The following is a 13,236-nucleotide window of genomic DNA, read 5'->3' as shown; positions in this document are numbered from 1 at the left end:
CCCTAGCTGGCAATGGTGTATGGAGAGGTTATGGTGGTCCCTAGCTGGCGGTGCTGTATGAGGAGGTTGTGGTGGTCCCTAGCGGGTGGTTATGGAAACATTTGGGAGAAAGGGGCTAGATGGAGATGAGGAACAATCCCTGCATCCTTTAAATTCTAATCCACCAAAATCTGAGAAGAAGAAGCCTCACACTCCTACTGCTGCCATCACGCATTCTCTGCTGTAATGGACTGAAATCCCCCTGTAGCCCTGAGCTGTAACAAATCCCTCCCCTGCCAGTTGCTTCTCTCAGGCATTTGCTGGGGGCAGGAGGAGGGAGAGAGAGGCCAGGTATTGGTTGGTCCTGGGAAGCAAGCAGCTTCTAGAAGCTAAAAGACATAAGGGGATAGATGTTCCCACAAACCCCATGGGAAGAAACACAGCCCTTCTGATGTTATTTTAACTTTAGACTTTATTATCTGCAGAACACATGATATAGTTTTTATATAAGTTTTAATTTGACTTACTTCTTCCCCTTTAATAATTAAATATTTAATTAAAATTTATCTTAACATACCAGAAGCCAGTCTCATTAGATTTCCTCTCTTCTCTCCTTAAGCTATTTAACACCAAATAACACTTCAAATAATTTTTGTATATGTTCATTTTGGGCGGGTTGAAACAGGGTTTCTCTGTGTAGCCTTGGCTGTCCTTGAACTAACTCTAGACTAGAACTAGCTAGACCAGAATGACCTCAAACTCACAGAGATTTGCCTGCCTCTGCTTCCTGAGTGCTGGGATCAAAGCCATGTACCACCACCTCTCAGCTGTGTGCGTTCATTTTTGAGACACCATTTTTTGTTCTCTTGATTGACCTTGAATTCACCATGGAGCCAAGGATGACTTTGAATCCTTGATCATTTTGCCTCTACTTCCAGGGTGCCAGAATTATAGATGTACACCATCATGCCTAGCTCACCCTGAACCAATTTTACCTTTCTTCTTTACCATATAATATTCTATTCTATAAAGAAGAATAAGTTCAGGGCTATTCACTATTACAGTAATGTCTATGTTTTGATTCCTATTACGCTTGATAGAATGTGTTTAATCTGTCTGTAGAGCCATGTGAAATGTATTTGCGAAACATTTAAAAAGAATCATCATTAATAAGAATCTATGTTACTCAGATGACCAGTTTGATCCATTCAATGCCCTGTCATCAGCAAATCTCAAAAGATTCAGCACCTCATTTGTCTCTGTACTAGATTATGTAAAGAGAGTATATCAGGCCAGATGGTGGTGGCACAGGTCTTTAGTTCCAGCACCTGGGAGGCAGAGGCAGGTGGATCTCTATGAGTTCAAGACCAGCTTGGTCTATAGAGTGAGTTCTAGGATAGCCAGGAATACACAGAAAAACCCTATGCTGTGGGATAATGTTCTTATATACTGTAAAGATTTGTCACTCATATTAGTTTAATAAAACACTGATTGGTCAGTAGCCAGGCAGGAAGTATAGGCAGGGTGACCAGACTAAGAGAATTCTAGGAAGAGGAAAGGCATAGAGAGTCAGTTGTTATCCAGAAGCAGGGGGAGCAAGATGAGAATGCCTACTGAGAAAAGGTACCAAGTCACGTGGCTAAACATAGACAAGAATTATGGGTTATTTTAAGTTGTAAGAGCTAGTTAATAATAAGCCTAAGCTAATAGGCCAAACATTTGAGTTTCTTTGAGACTGAACAGATGTGGATGCAGAACCAGTCACAGCAGAAGCTTTTGACTACAATCCTATCTTAAAAAGAAATCCTGTCTTGAAAAACCAAGAGAGAGAGAGAGAATAGTCAGACAGAAAGATGAAAGACAATGACAGAGAACAAGACAAGACCCCTATTTCTGAAAGATCCTGATTTGGGGAGCCTAAGGTAGAGTCTGAGAATGCCTTCGTGTGTATGTGTGTATGTGTGGGTGTGGTATATGTATGTGTGTGCATATACGTACAGGCCCATGCTTGGGTGTGTGTGAGACCCAAAGTTAATGTTGAGTATCTTTATTATTGTTCACCTTATTATTTTTTGATACAGGGTATCTCATTGAAACTGGAGCTCACCAATTAGGTAGGCTGGCTGGCCAACAAGTCCCAAGGATCCTCTTGTCTCTGCCTCCATGTGCTGGAATCACAGGTGTATACTGCCATGATTGGGTTTTTGTGTGAAGGTTGGGGATCTGAACTCAATCCCCATGCTTGTACAGCAAACACTTTAACCACTGAGCTATCTCCTTGCCCCCAACCCCTTTTATTTTGAGAGAGGGTCTCCCTGCATAAACCAAACCTTGAACCAGAGATCATGCCTCAGGCTCTCAAGTGCTGGGATTACAGGTATGCATCATCACTCTCCACAAGTATCTGCATTTTAATTTTAAAAAGCTCTCCCATGTTTGCAAGTCACTGGGCTGGGTAATTAAAATTGCAAAGATAAAACACACACACACAAACATTCACCATATGTCACCATCTCTCTGGCTCCTGTAAATGGAGACTTCTGTCCTGCTTGATCCCACAGCCATCTTTAAAATAATCACTCAAAGGCTTGATATTAATTACAAACCGTTTCATCTATTGCTCAGACTTATTACTAACTAGCTTTTACAACTTAACCCATTTCGATTCATCTATATTTTGCCACATGGCTTTGTGGCATTACCTGTTCTCTAGCTCATCTTGTTGTTCTGGCAGCTCGCTGGCATCTCCCTTGACTTTACCCTTCTTCTCCCTGTATCTCTGTTTGGATTTTCTGCCTGGTCTATCCTGCCTTGCTATAGGCCAAAGCAGGTTCTTTATTAATCAATGGTAATAAAACATATAAACATCCTACAGAGCGGTTATCCCACAGCTGGGTCCTTTGCAGATAACCCAAATTGGTCACATCACATGTCCCTTCTGAAGTTTTCCTCTGGATAACTGGTTGACTCAGTAGAGATGGGATGAAGATGAACATTTCAGATTAAAAACCCTATGGTGAAAACACCATTTCCTTCTTATCCATAGTTTCTGGGAATCAGGAGGGGCTGGCCCAGAAGATCTAGCTCAGAGTCAGTGGCTGCCTCAGTGACAGGGGGCTGGGCAGGTCTTCACATGTCCCTGGAGTGTCTCCACATTGGTTATCCACATGCCCAGCCTGGGCTTGATGGCACTCTAGGGCAGTCTTGCTGTTTACACACAGTTCAGGGCTCCAAGAGAGCCGCTGAAAGAAACCAGAGAGGCACGAGCTCCACAGCTTTCTGCGACGGAGCTTGAGTAATCATTCAAGTCTGGACAGCTTCAACTAGGAAAACATAAATTCCACCTCAGAATGGGAAAAACGTTCAGACCCCGTTCTGGGATGAGCACAAAGTGTTGAGGAAGAGCTGTGACTATCTCTGAGAAACCCGGTCTGCACAGTTGAATCATCTCTCAGTCCCACAGTTGATGATTTTGAGCCTGTCCCTTGGATCTCTCCATGTCTCTGTGCATCCCAGACAAAACCTAGTCTAGGCTGTTGGCATCTCTGGGTTGGCCCATTCCATATAAATATAAATGTGTTTGTACACACACACACACACACACACACACACTCATTCAATATTTTTGAGATGGGGTCTCACTGTGAACCTATGACTGGCCTGGAACTTACCATATTTAGTTCAGGGTAGCCTTGAAGTTATAGAGATCTGCCTGCTTCTGCATCCCAAATGCTGGGATTAAAGGCTTGTGCTACCACACCAGCTGGGATAGTTTTGCAAGATGAACCTGTTCCCATTTCTAGAATAAACACAAAGCTATCTTCAAGGTCCTCTGAAACAGGTCCCCTTTCTGCCTTCCTGCTTATTTGAGGTCACTGTCTTCTATGTTTTCAATTTGCAATTACAGCTGTCCTGTTGGGCCCAACACACACCATGTTCCTTGTACTTCATGGTTTTTGTATGTCTCATTCTCTCAGTCCCTTCTTTCTCCTTTCTTCCCTCCTTCACTTTCCACTCTTTAAGTCCAGCTAATTCTAAAGGTTTTAGGCCTCAGCTCTTGTGCTCTGTGTAGAGAGGCTGTGTAACCATGTAGCTACAAGAGCAGACTATTGCTTAGTACCTAGGTTCAGACCTTGGCGTTCCCACTTACTACTATGTGACTTTGGGTGCAAAACTCTAATCTCTTCATATCTGAAATAGGCAAAACACTTAGCAGAGTGCCTGATACATGATACTCAGTGGGTCATTTGCAGCCTGTTGCATCATGCTACCACCTCATCTGTGACTTTGGACCCACTGCCGAGGACAGAGGGGTGCTAAGTAAGACGCAAGGGCCCTTAGCATGCGGTTCATGAACATGAATGTCTTCATTGACTGGAAGTAAGCCTTTCTCTTTATTGTGAATCGCTGCTCTGAAGGGAGACCTCCTCCACAGCTGCAGCTGGCTCCGGAATGACACATGTAACCTTAATCTGCCCTTTGTCTTCAGCACCTTCTGTTTAACATACATGGATCAAGAGTTTTCCAAGGGTACAAAGCCTACCCAAAACTCGATTGGGAAAAATCCTGCACACTGTGATATTCCTTAATTAAGAATTTGCATTTTGCATCGTCTCTTTGGAAGCTTAGTTAGGATGTTTTAGGGATATGGACATCAACTTGCTAAAGGAATAAACTGGAGAACAATCAAAAAGGCCCTTGGCTCAGGGAAAGCGTCTCAGTCCCAGAGAGGCTGAGTCCTCCTGCAGCCGGAAAGGCTAGATTCATCCTGAAAGTACCCTGTAGCTTCTTCCAGCCGTGAGTGAAGCCACACCTGTTCTGCAGCTCTGCTTTGATTCCAGCAGAGGTTGGCCGTTTCTGCTTCTTTGTGAGACTGGGGACTGAGCCTGCTAGGGCTTCAGACACGCCAGGTAAGCTCCCCAGTACTGAGCTACATCCTCAGTTCTCTTTGGGCGTCTGACTCTGAGACAGGGTCTCACTAAATTGCCCAGGCTGTCTTTGAACTCGCTCTGTAGCTCTGATTAACTTTGAACTTTTGATCCTCCTACCCCAGCCTCTTGAGTGAGTGGCAGAGATGACAGCCTATGCCAGTAGGCCTGGCTGCTGCGGGTATCTTCTTGTATTACTGCTCACACTTGTCCTTTCTTTGTGATGACGGAGGACTTGCCACTAGATCTGTTATTTAATTAAGTAATGAACAAACAGAGTGCTAACTGTGTTACATGCTTGTTGTCAATAGTTTGATGATTTTATGTCTGTATAATTGCTTTTCTTCATGACATTATTATGTTATGATATTAGAATCCACTGGGAGAAATCAGGGACTTAGACTCAATTCAAATTTAGATTAAATAAATTTATTCTTACTGCTGGCAGAGGGACGGCAGCCATAGAGCCAATACAGCATGCCTTGCACAAGGCGGTTAAGGCGGGCATCAGAAAGGTGTGCATTATAATGAACCATGGGATCCACAGCTGGGCAGGAGCATTGCTTTCCTCGGGTGTTTCTTACTTTCCTGCGATACAGTAATAAAAAGACATTTCATCTTTTTTCCATCACGATAAGCAGGCTTTACGGGAGCAAAGGCAGCTGTTAATGCTTCACAGCCATTCCTTCTTCTCAGCTCACCTGCAGACCACCAGGCTCTCCCAGACATTCCAGAGCAAGGACAACTGTAGCACGAATTCTAATCGGTCTTAATAAACAAAACCCAGAGTCAGATATTAGGGGGTGGAAGCTGAAGGATCAGAGAAGCAGTGTGGTCAGCCACTACAGAGACCTTTTACCTCTACCAACGCTCAGACCGAAGGGGCCATCCTGGCCTCAGCCTGTATCCTCAGACTGCACTGAGCTCTTGTCTCCTCCCACCTGATATTCCTCTCTCTGCCCAGCCATATCATTCCTGTCTCCGCCTCCTGAGTGCTGGGATTAAAGGCGTGGGATTTCAATTGCTGGAATCACCTTTGTGTGAGCTCTGTTTCTCTTTTAGACAGATTCAATCGCTTGTAGCCCAGGGTGGCCTTGAACTAACAGAGAGCCTTCTGCCTCTATCTCCCAAATTCTGAGATTAAATGTGTGTGCCACCACTTCCAGGCCTCTAGTGGTTTAGCTCTGCACTCTGATCTTCAGGCAAGCTTTATTTGTTAAAACACAAACTGTCACTCCAGTCAATGGCCCTGAAGGGATGGATGGCTCCATATTAAGTTTCTTTAGTCATCACAAGGGACCTGTGCAAATTATTACTCTGGTCTGAGTACTCTAATGACTGGGGTAGAGTAGTTCATTTCTGGACAGGCAATAAGACAGTGCCATCAGGTTAGGGATGGCTGTCACGTCCCCACAATGTCTTAGTCCTTGGAAAATATATTTCTAAGAAGGGTCCATTGACTTCTCCAGACAGTCAGAGGAAGCCAAAGCACACAAACACTTAACAACTTGGATATAAAGAAAGCCATTGATGGACAGAGACAGGAACTCTCTTGGGGTATATGAAAGAGCGAGAGAGCTCTTTGGGCCAGGAACTTTGCTGAGCACTTTATATATACCCTTAATTAGTGCCCTTTAACTACCTAAAACTTAGATATTACAATCCCACTTTCTGGATGAGAAAGTTGAGTCTCAGAGGAGCAGATAATTACCCAAGCGTATAAGGTAGTCTACTTGTGGTGGGGTCCTTGCTCTTGATATTTCCCATACAGTGACTCTTCCTTCCATTTTATAGATATGCAAACTGAGAATCAAAGATGTGAATTCATTCTGTTCCCTCCCACACACATTGTGAAGTGTTATAATCAGCATTAGAACCCACGTCTTTGAGACTTCAAAGCCCCCTTGTTGTACTGTGCCTTATGGAGTTTACGGAAGTGCCATGCAAACACAGTCTGGGTGAGCTGGTGGTCGGCCCTGCCTGCAGCTCCAGCAAGTGTGACCATGGAGAGCCACAGGCCTGAGCAAGGAGCATCCTGGCTGATGGGAAACTCACACTAGCATACAGAGAGCTCCATGAGCCCCCATTGTTTAGCCGAGAGAGTCAAAAGTAGGAAGTGAGGGATAAAAGAATTCCCGAGTAGGAAGCTCTCTGTTGGGCTCCTGCTGAAACAGAAAGCAGCATTATTTCGCAACCATTAATGATGAACTCCGCGAGGATGAAAGCAGTTTCGTGACCTGTGAATGTAACGAGATGAAAATGAGGTAATGTGATGTTTTATAACGATAGAGGATCTGAGAAGCTGGGAATTGTCTCAGCGTGAACACTCCACGGAAGAGGGAACAATGGGAGCCATCTGGAAGCAAATCTCTATTCAGCTGTATTTATAGTGGCATTCATCTTGTCTTTCAGTTCAGAGGTCACCAAGGCGCTTGTCTCACCTTGCGGCGTGTATGAAAATACGGCGCTTGTCACAGTCCCCACTGCTTCCTCCGTGCAACCTGTCACGTACAAAGAAGAGAAGCAGAGCCCACTAAAGAGGGGAGTGAATAGCTCAGGCTGAGATAGAAACGAGGAGGCAAGAGACCAGGGGAAGAGAAGAGCTAAGAGTCTTTCTCTAGCCTGGGGCTGTTAGACAAGGTGGTCCATACCAGCTACATGTGGCTGCTTACCCTTTTGTTAACAGCAAAAGCTGGACTGGGTTGCCACCACTGGTTGCCTTACACACATGCAGGGGCCTCAGTTTAATGCCCAGAACACACAAGAAAAAGCTGGTTGTGATAGCACATACTTATACATACAGTGCTAGGGAGGCAGAGGCAGGGGGGTCCCTGGGGCTTGCTGGCCAGCCAGCCTCACCCATCTGGTGAGCCATAGGTCAGTGAGAGACCCTGTCTCATGGGAGCTAGATTGGGCATACACACAGAGACACACATACATACAGACACACAGAGACACACACGGACACAGACAAACACACACATAGACACAGAGACACACATATACATACACACACAGATACACACACAGCTACACAGACACACATACATACAGACACACAGAGACACACACAAACACAGACAAACACATACACACACAGACACAGAGACACACACATTCATACACAGATACACACAGACAAGCACAGACACACATACGCACAAAAACATACAAGACACACAGACAAACACACAGACAAACAGACACACAAACATAGACACACACAGACAGACACACACAGACAGCACAAAGACATCCACCTCCTCAGTTGTAGTGTCCACATTCACCAGGTACTCAGCAGCTATTATATTGGATGGTGCAGATAGGAATATGTCTGCTATCACAGATGGGCTGACCCATTAATATACCTAGGAATTTTCAAATTCCAGGACTACAGAAACCCCATGGCTGCAACATCCCTGGTCCCCAGAGAGCCAGACAGAGTCTTCTAAAATGGATATAAGAGTACTAAGTGCCCAGCGATCATGGGGGAGTTATCCGAAGGCCCTGAAATGATTAGTATCAATGGTTAATATCATTTTTTGCTAGATATTATGATACTGAAAATACACACTCCAGTCTTTCCAGTAGCCATACATGTTGTCATTCACTTCACAGAGGAGAAAACAGAGGTTAGGATGAGGCCACACAGTCAGTAGCACTGTGGTTTTGAACCCATGTCTCTGAGGTCAGAGGTCACAGTGATGCCTCTCAGCTCCATGCTCTCCTTGGGCATGTTTCCTCACCTGTCATGGAAGGATCTTAGCTGCTGTCTCTCAAAATTGGAAAGTGAGGCAAAACCCTGAGTTCATTCACTGATGTGGGAGGCGGTTGTGTATCGGAAACATTCCATCCTGCCAGAAAGCTCCTTAAGAACTCAAAATAGCTTCAGGAAGTTCCTGAAACTGACCAGATTCATTCTCTAGATGAACTCCGCTCCCCTCCCCAGTCTACAAGAAAAGCTGAGTCCTTCTCAAAGCTGAGCTTTAAAGACTCAAAAGAAGAAAAGCCATGAAGACCGAGAGGTTTCAACCAGCTGAGTCACCCTGAAAGGGCCCCAGCTGTTGAGCTGCCTCCAGGTCATGCAGGGTGTTCCAGGTTCTCAACTTTTGTGAGCTGTCACCTATGATGGGGTGGGCTTTGGTGATGCAGCTGTCTTTGAGTCATTTCTGCTCCCCTAAGTAAACCATCACCTACATTTCTGTAAGTAATCTTAATAAAACTCATGGTTTACCAAGTTGGACTTCGGTAGTATCTGCACCTTGGTCTGTTGTCAGAGAAGTAGACATGTGTGTCACATCTCCCTGGGAAAAGCTTTGTCACACGATAGAGATGATGCCAGAAAGCTGCAAAGGAAGTTGAGCAAGTAAAACATCCAGAGGAAGTGCTTCCAGGAAGGGAGCCAATGAGCAGCTCACATCATAGGGAACTGGGGGTTCATCCTGACTGGATGATGATGCAGAATCTACTACCCCTTCGCCATCCTACCTGAGGGGCTGAGGGACTTAGGGCACTGGCTTATAACTCTGCCAATGGTGGAAGACTGTTTCCAGGGACATTTAATGCTGGCACTTCTGTTCTGCTCCGATGCAGAATTAGCTGAAGATGTTTTTGAAGCCATTAATGGCCTCAGAACAAGTGGTCACAGATGCTCAAGATACGGTGAAGAGTGGTCACTGTGGATGGAGGACCTGAGGGTGGGGGCCTGTAAGGTGCCACACGGTGGGTTGTTGGACACTTCTTTATGCCTAGAGCCCAGTACTATTTAACACCCTGTAACAAGAAACTAAGATGGGTATGGTCTGCCAGAACATGCCTGTGGGAACGCCCAGAGGCACAATTAGACATCTGAGCTGATGTTTGACATGAACGCCAGAGGAGAAGGTTAATATCCATTACATACAAAGAACTCATTAGCAATGGGACTTGTCTAGTTCAATACTATAACCCTAACACGTGACCCACAGGGCTCAGTGCCCTGGTTGATTGAATTAATGATTGAGACTGAATGACAACTATCTGGAAAAGGATGCTTAGTTCATTGATAAGGAAGTTCACGTGGCTGATAAACATTTGATAAAACATAAGAACTCACCTTCTCTGGGCCTGGTGGTGCAGAACTGTAACCCCAGCTCTTCAGAATCATGAGGTCAAGATCTTCCTGGGCTCCAGAATGAGTTCCAGGCCAGCCTGAGTAACTGCTTCACTATGGGAAGGAGACTGAGGACGTGTCCTGAGGCCCTAAGGCTCAAACCCTACAATCACAATTCTTTTTATTAATAATGGAGAAATATAATTTTTGAGAAATGTGAATTAAAGAAACAATATCTGTTATACATCAAGTTAACAAATATTATATGAATGATAACATTTAGTACGAGAGTTCAAGGTTTATTTCTTGTTTTTGTTTTTGTTTTTCGAGACAGGGTTTCTCTGTGTAGACTTAGCTGTCCTGGAACTCACTTTGTAGACCAGGCTGGCCTCAAACTCACAGAGATCCACCTATCTCTGCCCCCCTAGTACTGGGATTAAAGTGTGCACCACCACCTCCTGGCTCCAAGGTTGTTTCTTAAAAGTATCTTTTGTTTTATTTGCGACAGAGGATTATTATATAACTCTGACTGTCCTGGAATGGTTATGTACACCGGGCTGGCCTTGAGCTCAGGGAGACCTGCTTGCCTCTGCCTCTGGATTGCTGGGACTAAAGGTGTGAGTAACCACATCCGGCGGTCCAAAGCTTCTTAAATATGATTTTTTCCATTTTTTTCTTGCAAAGCATTTTGAAAATATTTGTTTGCACTTTCTACATATAGAAGGTTTCTTCTAGAACCCTGTTCTGTGGATATCAGAGAATAAGCACCCAAGCATGCATGATCAAGGACCTCTGCTGCTCAGTGCCCGCTGCAGAAGTGGAAACCTGGAAGCTAGTCCATGGCAGAGCAGCTGAATCAGATAGACAAGTTTGCCATACAGACTATCACACAATTATTTCAAACAGGAGCGGCAGATCTGTGTCTACTGACTCAGAATGATTTCTGTGATCCATTATTTAGTGGGAAGTGGTTTCATAAAATGATAGAATCTTCTGCTTAGGAAAAGAGCAAATACATTCTTTAACATGTAGAATGGTACCTAATGGGATGTCATGAGGAGGGGGACGGCAGAGCTAGATAAAGCAAACTGTGGGGCTAGAGAGATGGTTCAGTAGTTATCAGCACATACTGCTCGGAGGAGACCCAAGTGTGGTTCCCAGCACCCATGTCAGGGTGCTCACAGCCACCTATAACTCCAGCCCCAGGGGATCCAGTGTCCTCTGCTGGTCTGCACAGGCACTGCACATGAGCGCATATCATACACAGACACACATAATCAAAAGTCTTATAAAAATATCATAGGAACAGTGTTAACAGCATGATAATACAGGAAAAATGTAAAACGGGGATTCATGCTTTCCTTGGGAGAGAGAACTCCCAAGATATCAACAGGCTAAGACTACACTGTGAATACAAATGTACAAATGAAAATATTGATTGAATTTTGGAACAGGACAATGGATTACTTTTGGTCTGCAACATTTCATATATATGTGAAATGTCTATTTAATATAAATAAATAGACATTAAATAAATAGTCACTAAAGACCTAATATGTTCTGCAGGGGCATTGGAGAATCAAAATGCATGATTCTGGCCTGGGGGAGATGGCTCAGTGGGTAACATGTTGGGCATGCAGCTTTGGATATACCCCAGTCACATAAAAAGCTAGATGTGGTAGTGTCTGTAACCCTAGAATCGAGTGTTCATCAGTACAAAATATTGCTGTACAAGATTCAGAATCATGTATCTTGGGTATCTCTCTCAATCACTCTGGGCCTTATTCTTTGTTACTACATTTATGTATCTGTGTATTTATTTGTTGCATATGCTCAAGCAAGAGTGTCGCTACATGTGTGTGGAGTTTAGAGGCAACTTTTGAGAGCTGGTTCTCTCCTTCCACTGTATGGGTCCTGGGACTCGAACTCATGTTGTCGGGCATGGCAGCAAGCACCTTTAACCACTAAACCATCTTGTCAGCCCTGTATCTTATTTTTCTGAGACAGGCTTTCTCTCTGAACCTGATCTGTCTAGATTAGCCAGCAAGCCCCAGGGAGTCTCCTGCCTCTGGTTCCCAAACACTGGTATTATAGACACACACACTGTCTTGTTCGTATTGTTTTGTTTGTTTCTTTGATTATTTTGATACAGGCTCTAGCTATGTAGTCCTGGCTGGCCTAGAATTCACAGAGATCCACTTACCTCTACCTCCCCAGTGATAGGATTAAAGACATATGTCACCATGCCTGACTTTCACCTGTTTTTTCACATGTGTGTTGGGATCTGAACTCAAGTCCTCACGCTCTGGGGGCAAATATGCCACTGACTGATCCCTTTCCAGCCTCACCTCAGGGTTTTATGTTCTGAACTCCTTGTGACACCCTGTGAGTCACTAGTTTCTGTTGGTACACCGAGGAAGGGGACCCAGCGTGGGTGTGAAGAACAGGTGGTGGCATCCCGGGACTGTCTTGGGAACTGGCTAGCACAGGATGGCTGTAAGAGCTTCTCCCTTCATAGTCTACCTCCTGGGGTCCTGGGCTGAGTCTGGTTCTTCAGCCTTCCTGCCCAGCATCCTTCCAGTAACATTCTCTTCTGTCTAACTTCATGAGGACAGCATGGGGAGTAAGAGGGGCTGGACAGTGGAAGGAACTCCCTTTCAGATGAGGGTCTCAAAATAGACCTCCCTTGGAGACACCGTCTGTCTTAGATCTGACTGGGGAAGAGGTCACAGATGATGATGATGATGATGATGATGTGTGTGTGTGGGGTGCACAGACAGGGATCTGAGGTAGGAACAAAGTCTGCTTGATGGCTGGAGGTTCCTAGTGAGTGGGCATCAGAGGGGGAGGCCGGCAGAAGCCAGGATGTAGAAGACCTTGAGATCATAACAGGAAATCTTGAGTCACCTCTTCTACCACCAAATCCATCTCTTATTCCAGACACCCCAGTTCCAGAAGGCTGCTGGGGCTCAGTGCTGTGTTCCTATGTCTGGGGGGAGGGGATCAGAATCAGCCAGACCAGCAAGGCATATTAGCCAAATCCTGACGACTCTTGGCCGAAGCACCCTTTGGTTTCGTTGACTCTCGGGTTTTCCAGATTTCTCACTGTGTTCTTTCCTAAGTGTTTTAGTTCCTTTTGACAAATCCCAGCTCAAGTCTGCTGAGTTCTAGGGAAATATCTGGGGGACACAGTTAGGTCTGGGAATCCCAGCCAGAGAACCCAGTCATCTAGTAGAG

The sequence above is a fragment of the Myodes glareolus genome, chromosome 10 (genome assembly GCF_982192425.1).
Source record: "Myodes glareolus chromosome 10, mMyoGla1.1, whole genome shotgun sequence".
NCBI classification, from domain to species: Eukaryota; Metazoa; Chordata; class Mammalia; order Rodentia; family Cricetidae; genus Myodes; species Myodes glareolus.
Note: the sequence above shows the minus strand (reverse complement) of the source record.